The sequence below is a fragment of the Rattus norvegicus genome, chromosome 7 (genome assembly GCF_021556685.1).
Source record: "Rattus norvegicus strain SHRSP/BbbUtx chromosome 7, alternate assembly SHRSP_T2T, whole genome shotgun sequence".
Classification (NCBI taxonomy): domain Eukaryota; kingdom Metazoa; phylum Chordata; class Mammalia; order Rodentia; family Muridae; genus Rattus; species Rattus norvegicus.
This window is the reverse complement of record NC_141540.1, coordinates 69,092,169-69,102,880: the sequence shown is the minus strand read 5'-3', so window position 1 is coordinate 69,102,880 and position 10,712 is coordinate 69,092,169. Positions and strand designations below refer to the sequence as shown.

The 10,712-nt window shown below is 40.7% G+C and overlaps 1 long non-coding RNA gene across 1 annotated transcript; it reads right to left on the bottom strand.

Annotated features, from left to right (window-relative positions):
- Positions 1–2,270: 2,270 nt before the first annotated feature.
- LOC148004723 (uncharacterized) lies at positions 2,271–4,624 on the bottom strand. Its single transcript, XR_015624730.1, has 3 exons — positions 4,400–4,624; positions 3,369–3,540; positions 2,271–2,516 (listed from the first exon to the last, which is right to left on the bottom strand). It is a non-coding gene; the product is annotated as an uncharacterized LOC148004723 (long non-coding RNA).
- Positions 4,625–10,712: the final 6,088 nt, after the last annotated feature.

Sequence of the window (10,712 nt, the reverse complement as noted above, 5' to 3'; positions counted from 1 at the left end):
TTCAAACCCCTTGCCACGATTTCTAGGCAAAGCATTGAGAAGATCTGGCAGAGACTCCACTCACCGTTCCTGGCGGCTAAGTTCCACCACCGCACCTGCTGCAGGTCTCGGTCTGTTCTGTCAGGCTTGGGGCTGACCATGACGATGGGAGACGAACTGAAGAAATCCCTTTTGTATTTCCCACCCCATCCTAAACATTTCTCTGCCACCAAGTTCAATTCCACTATTCGGGGCCAGGAATCAGCATTGCCCCTGCAATCAGTGCACGTAACGAGCTCTCCTTCATCTTGAAAACACTCTGGTGTCTCAGAGTATTTGTAAAGGTCTGTTTGGGCGATTTTTTCTCAGTTAAAACATTTCCAGATCTGTTGATCTTGCTTTTCTTTTTTTTTTTCAACCTGATGGAGACACCTCGATGACCAGTAGATTAGATGGTATAAAGATATATAGTATGGTGGTTTGACTAAGAATGGCCCATGTGGGCTCATATGTTTGAATGTTTGGTCACCAGGGAGTGGAAATGTTTGAAAGGACTACAAGATTAGGAGGTGTGACCTTGTCAGATGGGCTTTGAGGTTTCAAGAGTCCTTAACAGACCCAGTATTAAGAGCTCGCTCTCTCTGTCTCTCTGTCTCTCTGTCTCTCTCTGTCTGTCTCTGTCTCTGTCTCTGTCTCTGTCTCTCTCTCTCTCTCTCTCTCTCTCTCTTTCTCTTTCTCTCCCAGACACACAACCATCCCTGGCCTAAGGTTCAAAATATAGCTCTCAGCTACTATTCCAGTTCCTCCTTGATGCCACCAAGCTCCCCACCCTAACAATAATGGATTAAGCCTCTGAAACTGCAAGCAAGTCCCCAATTAAATGTTTTCTTTTATAAGAGTTGCCTTGGTCATGGTGTCTCTTTGTCTCTTCACAACAGTAGAGCAGTGACCAAGACATGTTGTGAGAGGTGACTTTTATGCCTCTCTCCTTAAAGGTAGTAGCAACTATACAACACTAACATCTCCAGCAATTACCTACAGACATGGATTGTCTCATCAACCTCTTGTCAAGAGCCTATATCCTGAAAACAAGGGCTCGGTCAGCTGACTGGCCTGCTTACCAACTGCTCCTTCTTTATTTCTTTCTTTTCGCACACTCTAGCCCTTCCTGTGAATCTCCCTCTGTCTAATAATGCTTTTATTTTGTTCTAAATTGACAAATGAACATTGCATTTCTTCATGGTCTACAAAGTGGTATTAGAATTTGTGGAGAAAATGTGGACTAATTAAATCAAGCTAAGTAATATATCATTACCTCAGAGGCATACTGCTTCTATAATGAGAACGGTTGGAATTTTTAGCTGTTTTGAAATGTACAATACACCGTTAAACTGAATTCTAAAACTATATAATACAGTTAGAAAAACAAAGTCTTGGTACTCCAGGCTTTGTACATTTTGACTGCTATCTTCCTGTCCCTGCTCTTGCCTTTGGCCTTTGCAGCCATGATCCTATTTTCTGTCCTATAAGTTCGATTGTTTTAGATCAGACATTTTGGTGAGCCCGTGCTGTTTCCCCCCTGTGCCTGTCTTATTTGCTTACTATAATATTCTTCAATCCTATATACATTGTCAATTATGACAGAATTTTCTCTTTTTTGTCCTAAAGTGCTCATTCCATTGTGTGTATAGTGCGTCTTCACCTGCTATACAAGACTGAGTCCATAACTCGATTATGGTAAACTATGCTGCAGTGAAGACGGACACCACAAAAACCTATTTGACAATGAGTTTAAGTGTTTGGAAGTTGACTGATATTTATAATAGCAAACTTCCCTTTACCATAATAAAATAAGTATGGGCTAATTGCTAAGAAGAGGCTAATTTAGCACAGGGTTTTAGAACACGGTGTCTGTGTTAATCAGCTTAGCTCTGGTGAAGAACACATGGGGATTTGAATATGAAGCCTGCAGACACTTTATCCATGAGCAGAAAGAAGAACGTGGAATCAAGTTCAGATTTTTTGACCTTCAAGGAGTCTTCCAAAATTACTTTCCGGGGTTGGGGATTTAGCTCAGTGGTAGAGCGCTTGCCTAGTAAACGCAAGGCCCTGGGTTTGGTCCCCAGCTCCAAAAAAAAAAAAAAAAAAAAGAAAAAGAAAAAAAATTACTTTCCAAGGGCTTGCTCCAACTGCTTAAGAACTTGTTACTGGTCCTATGTGCCAAGGCTTCCTCTGCCTTCCAGTGCAAGTGCTATAGGACCAAAGCTGCAATTAAAGTGGGGACACTTGAGCCATGTCAAACCACAGCGATATAGTCAGGTTAACTTTATGAACTTCCATATAGTATCCTATAATAATTATATCCATCAACATGCCAACTCTAGCGTATAAGGGTTACATTTTGTCCATTTCAATGCATACTACCTGAAAGTTTATAACTTTACATTTTATGCTCATGCTCTCTAAAATGTAATGTATCTTCTTTAATTGCTGATGGTCTTCTATGCACTCTTTCAGAAAGAATCACTTTCACACTGCTGAGAGATAATTAAGAGAAAAAATAAGATATCGGGTGCACACATGAAGACAAGACTCTTACTAATGCGCTCAAGATTTCTCCTCATATGGACTCTCAGAATTAATGAAAGAGCTGACAAAACCCAGCAACAAATCCATGAAAGATAAGCACCGAGGGACCATGGATAAGATAGACGTCTTAAATAGCAGGGTTATTAAATACAGTTCTTGTTTCCAAAGACCACAGTAGACGTGATTACAAGGTCAGATAATATTCTTTAGTCCACAGGAGATAGTATCAGGATAAAAGAACATGATTTCCACAGGCAGCTTGCATAGGAATCTGGCCTTTAAACTTGGTCTTATTTTCGAAGTACCTCCCCCAATGACATAAAGACTTCCCCTGCTTTACAATAGCACACCCTGGGACAAAGCCTTTAATCACAATGGGGACACAGAAGATGTACTAACAACCGATCAGAGTTGTATTTAATAACCCCTGCCCTAGTCTGACCTAGGAAATCGTAAGCATTTTTTGTATTACTTATATGATTTATAGCATATCCTTATACAGGGATTTGGGGAACTATAACTTTTAGTAAGTCAGTGCTCATGAATAATCGTCTACAGCCAGATGTGGATGGTCTTATTCCACAGCATTTATTACCAGTTATGTGACACGTGCAAATGACTTATGCAACCTGCTTCCAGTCCCTCATCAGCAAAGAGCAGACAGGCAGAGTGCCTCTTTATGACTTTGCTGAGGATTAAATTATCTAAAATATATGCAGTGCTGAAAACCACACATGGTATGCTCCAGTAAATGTTCATGAAATAAACCCTTAATTAAAATATGTCCTTTTAATCTTTACCTCTAATTGAGAGTGCTGACTGTCTGAGAACAGACCCTTTGAAGGAAAACTTTTGTTCATAATTAGGCATAAGAAGATCAAATACAATGTGATCCAATGCGTAGAGTAGCAGAAGAATGCCATAGATATTCAATATTTACTCAAGTCTTCGCATGTTTAAAAGATGAAGTGCCTGTAATTATTGCAATATTGGAACATGTAAGAACCACAGGGTTGTATGACCTTGTATTAATTAACAATGTGCTGCTGGTATTTAATAGCTCTCACTGATAGAAAACGTTACTCAGATTTTACCAAGAGCATCAGAAGCCGTGAGTTTTCTCTGGCTCATTCTAATAATGACAATAATATCAGAAGCCATTTGTCTAGATCTTTTAAACTTTGCAAGGAGCCAAGCAATCATTCTCTTACTCCTCACAATAATCCTGGGTGGCAGATGTGTCATTTTTATATTGTAAGATCATTACTTATGCATGTTATCACATCATTATTATTTATATTTCATGGGTGAGAAAGACGAGGACCAAAATGATTAAGTCATTTTCTCCTTTAGGGTCACAATTTGTCTCCTGCAACAACACCCTTAAATAACGCCTAAAAGACAAATGGAGCACTATGTGCCCCTCTTATTTTCTGTACCCTTTGAAACAAGGCAAGAGACAAAGGCCAGTTCCTTAGTGAGGAAACTTAGCAAGCTTCTCAGTACTGCTGTGTGACACTGGCACTGTAGAATTCTAGAAGGTTCCAAGTTCTATGTAAACTTCCTATGTAAACGGTGCCCCTTAGTTATGAACAACTTGTGTGACCACAGTAGGTGCAAATGGGGTGGCTACTTCTGCAGATCCAAAAGCAACAAACATCAATAAAGCTGACATTTTGGTTTCCATTTCATCCTGTGGTATCACAGAAAAGCAGGGCTGGATGAGGGAAGATGAAATCAAACAGAAGTCACTTTAGAGGAGAATCTGAATTTTCTGTTACTTGTAATTCACACTACCTACTCATTCTGAACAGCATGACGTTCAGCTGACTTGTAGGGAGGAGAGTCACCGGTTACATCCGGTTTCAGGATCTCACATTTGGTTTATTGTCTAGTGCAGCCCCCCTGAAATGAGCACATGCAGGAGCTTCCTCGATGTGCAGTCTACGGAATCTTGTTGGAGACAAACAGAGCTATTACCAAGTCCTCCAATGTCAGATTCCAAAAATGGACAGGATGTTCTCCAGGACAGCACTGCCAAGCTGGAGCTTCTTTTCCCCCACTTACATTGGAAATCTGGTAATTGGATTTTAAACAGTTCCATGTGCAGTAATTATATATAATCCATTCTGTGGCATTCCTCCCTAGTAAATCTGTAAGAGACCAAAAGACATGTCAAGCCTTCCATTAACACTGCCACACGGTTCTCTCTAAAGGTGGTTGGCTCCAAGAAAGAGTCTTTGAGGAAAGCAAATGGGCCATTTTAACTGTTGAAAACATAATGGGAATCACAAGGCAAGAAAGGAGGTCTAATGGGTACCTGGAGGTGAAATGCAGAAGGTCAAACTAGTGTCCTAGAATATCACCAGACTGGATTGACCCCACCGAAAACTCCAGTGTCTACTGCTATTTAGAAATACGGGCAATGTGTATTTATAACTGCCATAGAACATGAAATGAAAATAATTCAAAACATTTAAACATAAGCTAGGTAACGTATACCGAGAGAAATTCACACATGCAAAAGAGCATTGAAGGTGAGCAGAAGTCACCTGCTGCCTGGCACCTCTTCATGACATACTTAAAGTGACTGGTAGTATGGTGGCAATATATTGTTTGTGTGGTCTGGAACACACCATGGTTAAGTGGTAATTGGCTAGTGTTCCCTAATGTGCTTTCTAGGAGCTTACCAGCAAGCATGGTCGATATTGTGTGGCATGGAGATGACAAGGCACAACTCAGTGTGCCTGATTGTTTAGCTGTGACACTTCTGATGCACTGTATAAGAACTCTAACTAGCAGATGGGAGAGAGACAACATGACTTTTGCCCTGTAATCACAGCCATGTTCTGTTTGTCTGAGTCTTCCCTCATGGCTGGTGCTCAGTGTTTCCAAATAATGAACAGGTTAGTCAATGGACAAGAAGCAAACTCAGTTACAGGAAGTGAGCTCTGACCGTATGCCATAGCCCACTACAATGGGATTACTAAGAGGAAAAGACCAGGGCTGTAGAAATCAGGTAAATAGCAAATAAGGAATAACAACAAGGAAAGAATAAAAACAAACTCTCTGGAACTGCCCAGCCTACCACAGCTACCAGCTGACACAGAAATACAGTCACCACAATTCCCAGGACCACTCAGATGGCTTGTAGACTTGGGAGCAATAGCAAAGGTGTTTTATGCTACTGTGCTTGGGTAACGGCTACAAAGCTGGGTGTAACTGATACTAGTGGATGTCTAGGTGATGCATTATGAGTGAATGTGAAGACAGAAATCCTCACTGCTTATCGAACCCCAAATATAATCTCATAAAAATAGAACATGAATGTCTTATTAATCTCTGTGAGATTTGGAAGGTGCTGCTGACACCCTTAATGACTCATAGGATCTGCTATAATCAAAACAGGGGCTTCTTTGGGGGTGCCTGTTTTTCTTCATTTGGGGGACTCCAGCCAGTTCTCTCTGCAGTACGGCTATGCAAATTTAACATGAAATAGAACTTGTGGACAATGATTACAGCACATTGACGTAAGTTCGGTTAATGGTGCTCCCAGGAGTGACATCATTCAAAGGAAGTGAAGCTCACCACTTTATGTGTATTCAGTGTCCAGCATAGTTCTTGGCACAAAGGTGTACAAAAATAGCAATTAGTGAATGAATGAGGAATCTCTGGGCCTACCTCTCCACTCTAATACGTACTGATGGTCTCTGATGGTCTCTCTAGCCCTTTCCTGGACTCATGAGCATCGGTTTATGTACTCAGAATCTTCCAGAGTTCTCTCTGCACACTTTACCTCCAATGCTATTCTAATTCTCACTTTGTCATTCAGGATGAGGCTGGGGAAATTGCTAAACCCTTGTGAGCCCCAGTGTCCTTACAAAAGGACAACATAACACCTGCCATATAAAGGACTGAAGCAAGTGGCCCATGTCATGTTCTCGGGTAAAACTTGTGGCACAAATCAAGTGCCAAACAGAGGGTAGTGAAATTTGCCTGCTTCTGCCTCCTAAGTGCTGGGATCGTGTGTGTGTGTGTGTGTGTGTGTGTGTGTGTGTGTGTGTATGTGTGTGTGTGTGTGTGTGTGTGCGCGCGCGCGCCCGAGCTACCATTATTGCTGTTTCAATTGCGATCTGTTTTAGTATCATTTTTTAACCATGCTGGTCTTCACCAAAGGATCATCTCAGCCTGTCACTTTCTCCCTTCTTTGTCCAGACTGCAGAGGATACTGATAGAGAATAAAACATTGCTATCGATTAGATATTCACGATTCTGCTTTGACCTTGCAACTCCCAATGTCAAGATACACTAAAAATGTTTTTCATTCTCCTGGGCACTTCCTTCCTTGTAGTCAGCACATGACTCATTTATAAAGGCCTGTATGAACCACCCTACAAATATGTAGTATACTTTCATTCAAGATGTAAACATTGGTGCTCATAAAATAAAAATGAGTAAAATCCAGTTTTAAATTTCTATTTGGCTTCACCAACCCTTGCTCGATTGATTCATTTAATAAAGGGGATGTGTTTTGCTTCCTCTTACTAACCCCTCCATTTAATACCTCATCATTGGACCTTCGAGGATGACCCATCCCATATTTCATGGTTTCTACTCTGCTTATGACACTACTCTTAGCTGCTTCTTTCAGAAAAAAAAATGTCTCCCTTTATCTGCTACTTTTCTTCCAGTTCCTTAAATCTAGAAAATGTCACCATTTAAATCACATTCCCCATCTCCTCCTCCCTATCCCCCTTCCCCTCCCCTCCCCCTCCCATTTCCCTCCCCTTCCCCTTCCCCCTCTCTCATTTAGCACAGGCAGCAGCAGGGTTTATACTCTTCTACATTACATAGGAATGGGTTTACTTTTATTGATGCATTTTACACACAATTTCAAGAGAAACGGAATTGTTATGTCTCATGATTTAAAAGCAATCACCCTTTAATAAACACCTGTCATGGAAAAAATACTGCATAAGATCTTCTACGGGCATGAATCCACTGAATCTTCACAATATCACTGAAGATAAAGCATGGCCATTTCACAGATTAAATATGGAGACATCACTCATATTTCCCTACCAGTCAATGCCTTAAAGATTGTGAAATTATCACTTATACAAGAGTCAGTCGCTTGGGCAGAAGCTGACAATTATTACTCCAGTGTTTGCTCTTTCAATTGGGATCTGTCTTAGCATCATCGCTACTACACTGAAGATCCTTGAAGAGCTAATCCAAGCCCCTGTTCACTCTTCTAGTTCTAGGGTATGGTCTACAGAATTCCGTCCTCCATACTCTGCATACCGCAGGGGCAGCCACCCTTTCTTTCATCAATTACTTGTCCTATGCTTAGGTTCTGTGTCCTTCTCCCTGCTCTCTTCCTCCTCCATTTTGTGGCATACACAGCTGTAGGCTTCTCACAGATGTGGATAAAAAGAAAAAGATGCCTTTGGATGGTAGGTTGACTACATAACTACCTTTCTTGTATTTTCACCTTCCATCACTTTTCATCCTACTGAAATCTCAACTCTGCACTGGATGCTTGGATGAAGCTGTTCTACTGGAAGTGAACCGTGGGATAATTCTTAATTACACACACAACTAAACTCTTCGGTGCTCACCTAACAAGGCCTCTCTGCTAGTTTTTTTTTTTTTTTTTTTGGTTCTTTTTTTCGGAGCTGGGGACCGAACCCAGGGCCTTGTGCTTCCTAGGTAAGCACTCTAACCACTGAGCTAAATCCCCAGCCCCATCTCTGCTAGTTTTGTTGGCATTTTAACCTCAGTGTGTCTTTCAACAATGAACTCATTCACTCCACCTGCTGTGTAGCCTGTGCTTGCCTCACATTTCCGCTAGTGTCTGCCTACACCTGTGTTACTCTGCTGGGCTCGGAAACCCCTGGAGCTCTTGCCTCACTGTCATTTCACTTGTGCATTACATACATTTCGCCCTGTCCATCTTGACTGGAAATACACTGGAAAAGACAGAGGAGTTTTCACAAGGAACATCTCTACCTGGATGTCAATTTCAGACCAATTAAAGGCAAGCAGGAATGGACATGGGCACATTTCAGGCTTTCTTTGTCTAGTTGAATTTGAGCTAGGACAAGACTCCAGCGAACATCTTCCCACTGTTCCTGTTCAAGCTCAGGTCTTTGTAGCTCTCCCATAAGCATTCTCTCTCTCTCTCTCTCTCTCTCTCTCTCTCTCTCTCTCTCTCTCTCTCTCTCTCTCCTAACCCCTCCCCCATGTTCACACTCTATTCCCTTTGAGACTGGAGCATATTTCCCCAAGATCTGTAAACCCCAACTTTACGAATGCACCATCCTGTTCTTGAATTAAGTTCTATTGTTTTGCAGGTCGGAAAGGACCTTATAGAAAAATGTTCAAAGTATCCATTTAGGAAACAAAAACACACCCCCCAAAAAAGATGAACAAAATAAAACAAATCTGAAACACCAATAAAACCATTTGTCCACTTTCCCAACTGCATACTACAGCAATATGCACAGGGACAGCATCTAGAAATTTGCGTTGACCTGATTCGGAAAGCTATTCTTAAGAATAAAGATCAACTAATCCAAAATTTTAATCTGGTCAAATATGCTTCTGCTTACAAGGGAATCAATAGCTGTCAGTGAAGTTCTGGGTAAGTAACACATTGCACATTCCTGCAGAGTGGAAATCAAGGCAGCTGAGAACGAAATTTACGAATAAAGCTGACCAGTAACCCACATTTATGTTTGTGTATATATACAAAAATCCACATATATTTCTGTGTTTGTGTATATATTTACAAGAAATACTCAAAAACAATACACACACACACATTCTTTTGCTAATGTATTCAATATGCGAAACAAAAGAAAAAAAAGGAGAGAGAAAAAACATTATAGAGGACAAATAAAAGGAAAAACTTTACCTGACTGAAATAATAATGTTCTGTCCTGGGCACCTAGGTAGGCAATGTACACCTCCCGAGCTTCCTAGTGCTGTACCCGTTGTCCTCAGTATCATGGTAATTCCATGTGACTTAGTGAATCAAAATGAGAAAGACAGGGTGATGAAAAGTCCCCTACTTGATATTATTTTTGCATCTTTCTCTTTTATCTCACGTGTAAATATAAATGTGTATATAAGATTTTTTATCAGCGCGCGCACACACACACACACACACACACACACACACACACTCCTTTTGCATGGGTACTAGGTTAAACACAGACGTAAGTTGATTAACTCAATGACACTGTGCAGTAATCACATACACTAAAAGCAGTTATTCCTGGTGAGGGTGGGAAGCTTTCCAATTCGGTCATAAACACAGGTTCTCAGACCCTCTTACTACACATTAAAAAACAACACCAAATGTAAAATCGCATATAGTTCTGTTTGGAATTAAAGTTAAATATTCTTTCTATCAAGGCAACAAAAAATGTAGAAATGAAGAAAAATAAAGCTGTAGGCTGTTGTTCTAAAACTAGGAACTTCGGGGTTGTCGTAGCCAGTCCTTTACTGGTCCCTCTACCCACATTCACATCTGATGCGTGTTCCAGGGTCGTACAGTGAAATGTCACCAATGCACTTTTAGAGGGTGAGAGTATACACGCATACTTCATGTGAAAACTGACAGACATAGGAATACACCACCATTTGAGCTCATGGTATTACACCAGTGTGAGCTTCTGTGTTGTGACAACGTATTAGGATTTTGAAGGATGTTATCTCCGAGGGAAAGGTGAGAAAGGGGAGAGTGATACCCTATACTGTCCTCCAGCAGCTTCTTGTGAATTTTAAACAGTGTCAGAATAAAGAGGCATTTTCAAATAGATATTAAGACATGGTATTGATGCATACCATGCTACTCTCACGTGTTTCCTAACAACGTATAGCTTTCATTATGAGATGGATTTTAGCATTTGTGTTCACAGGTGCTTTGCAGGGGAAAATCACAGGTGTCAACGTACTGATCTCTTAGCTTCCTAAGAAGCAAGTCAAATGTTAGAACCCTATACAAATGGAAAGTTTAACGCAGAACTTTATTAAAAAAGGTTGAAGAATTTGTCGCCTCCATCTAAATTCGATGTTGTATTGCTTACTAACTAGGGTACTTTTAAAATACGATACAAGAAACCAGATTTTCCAAA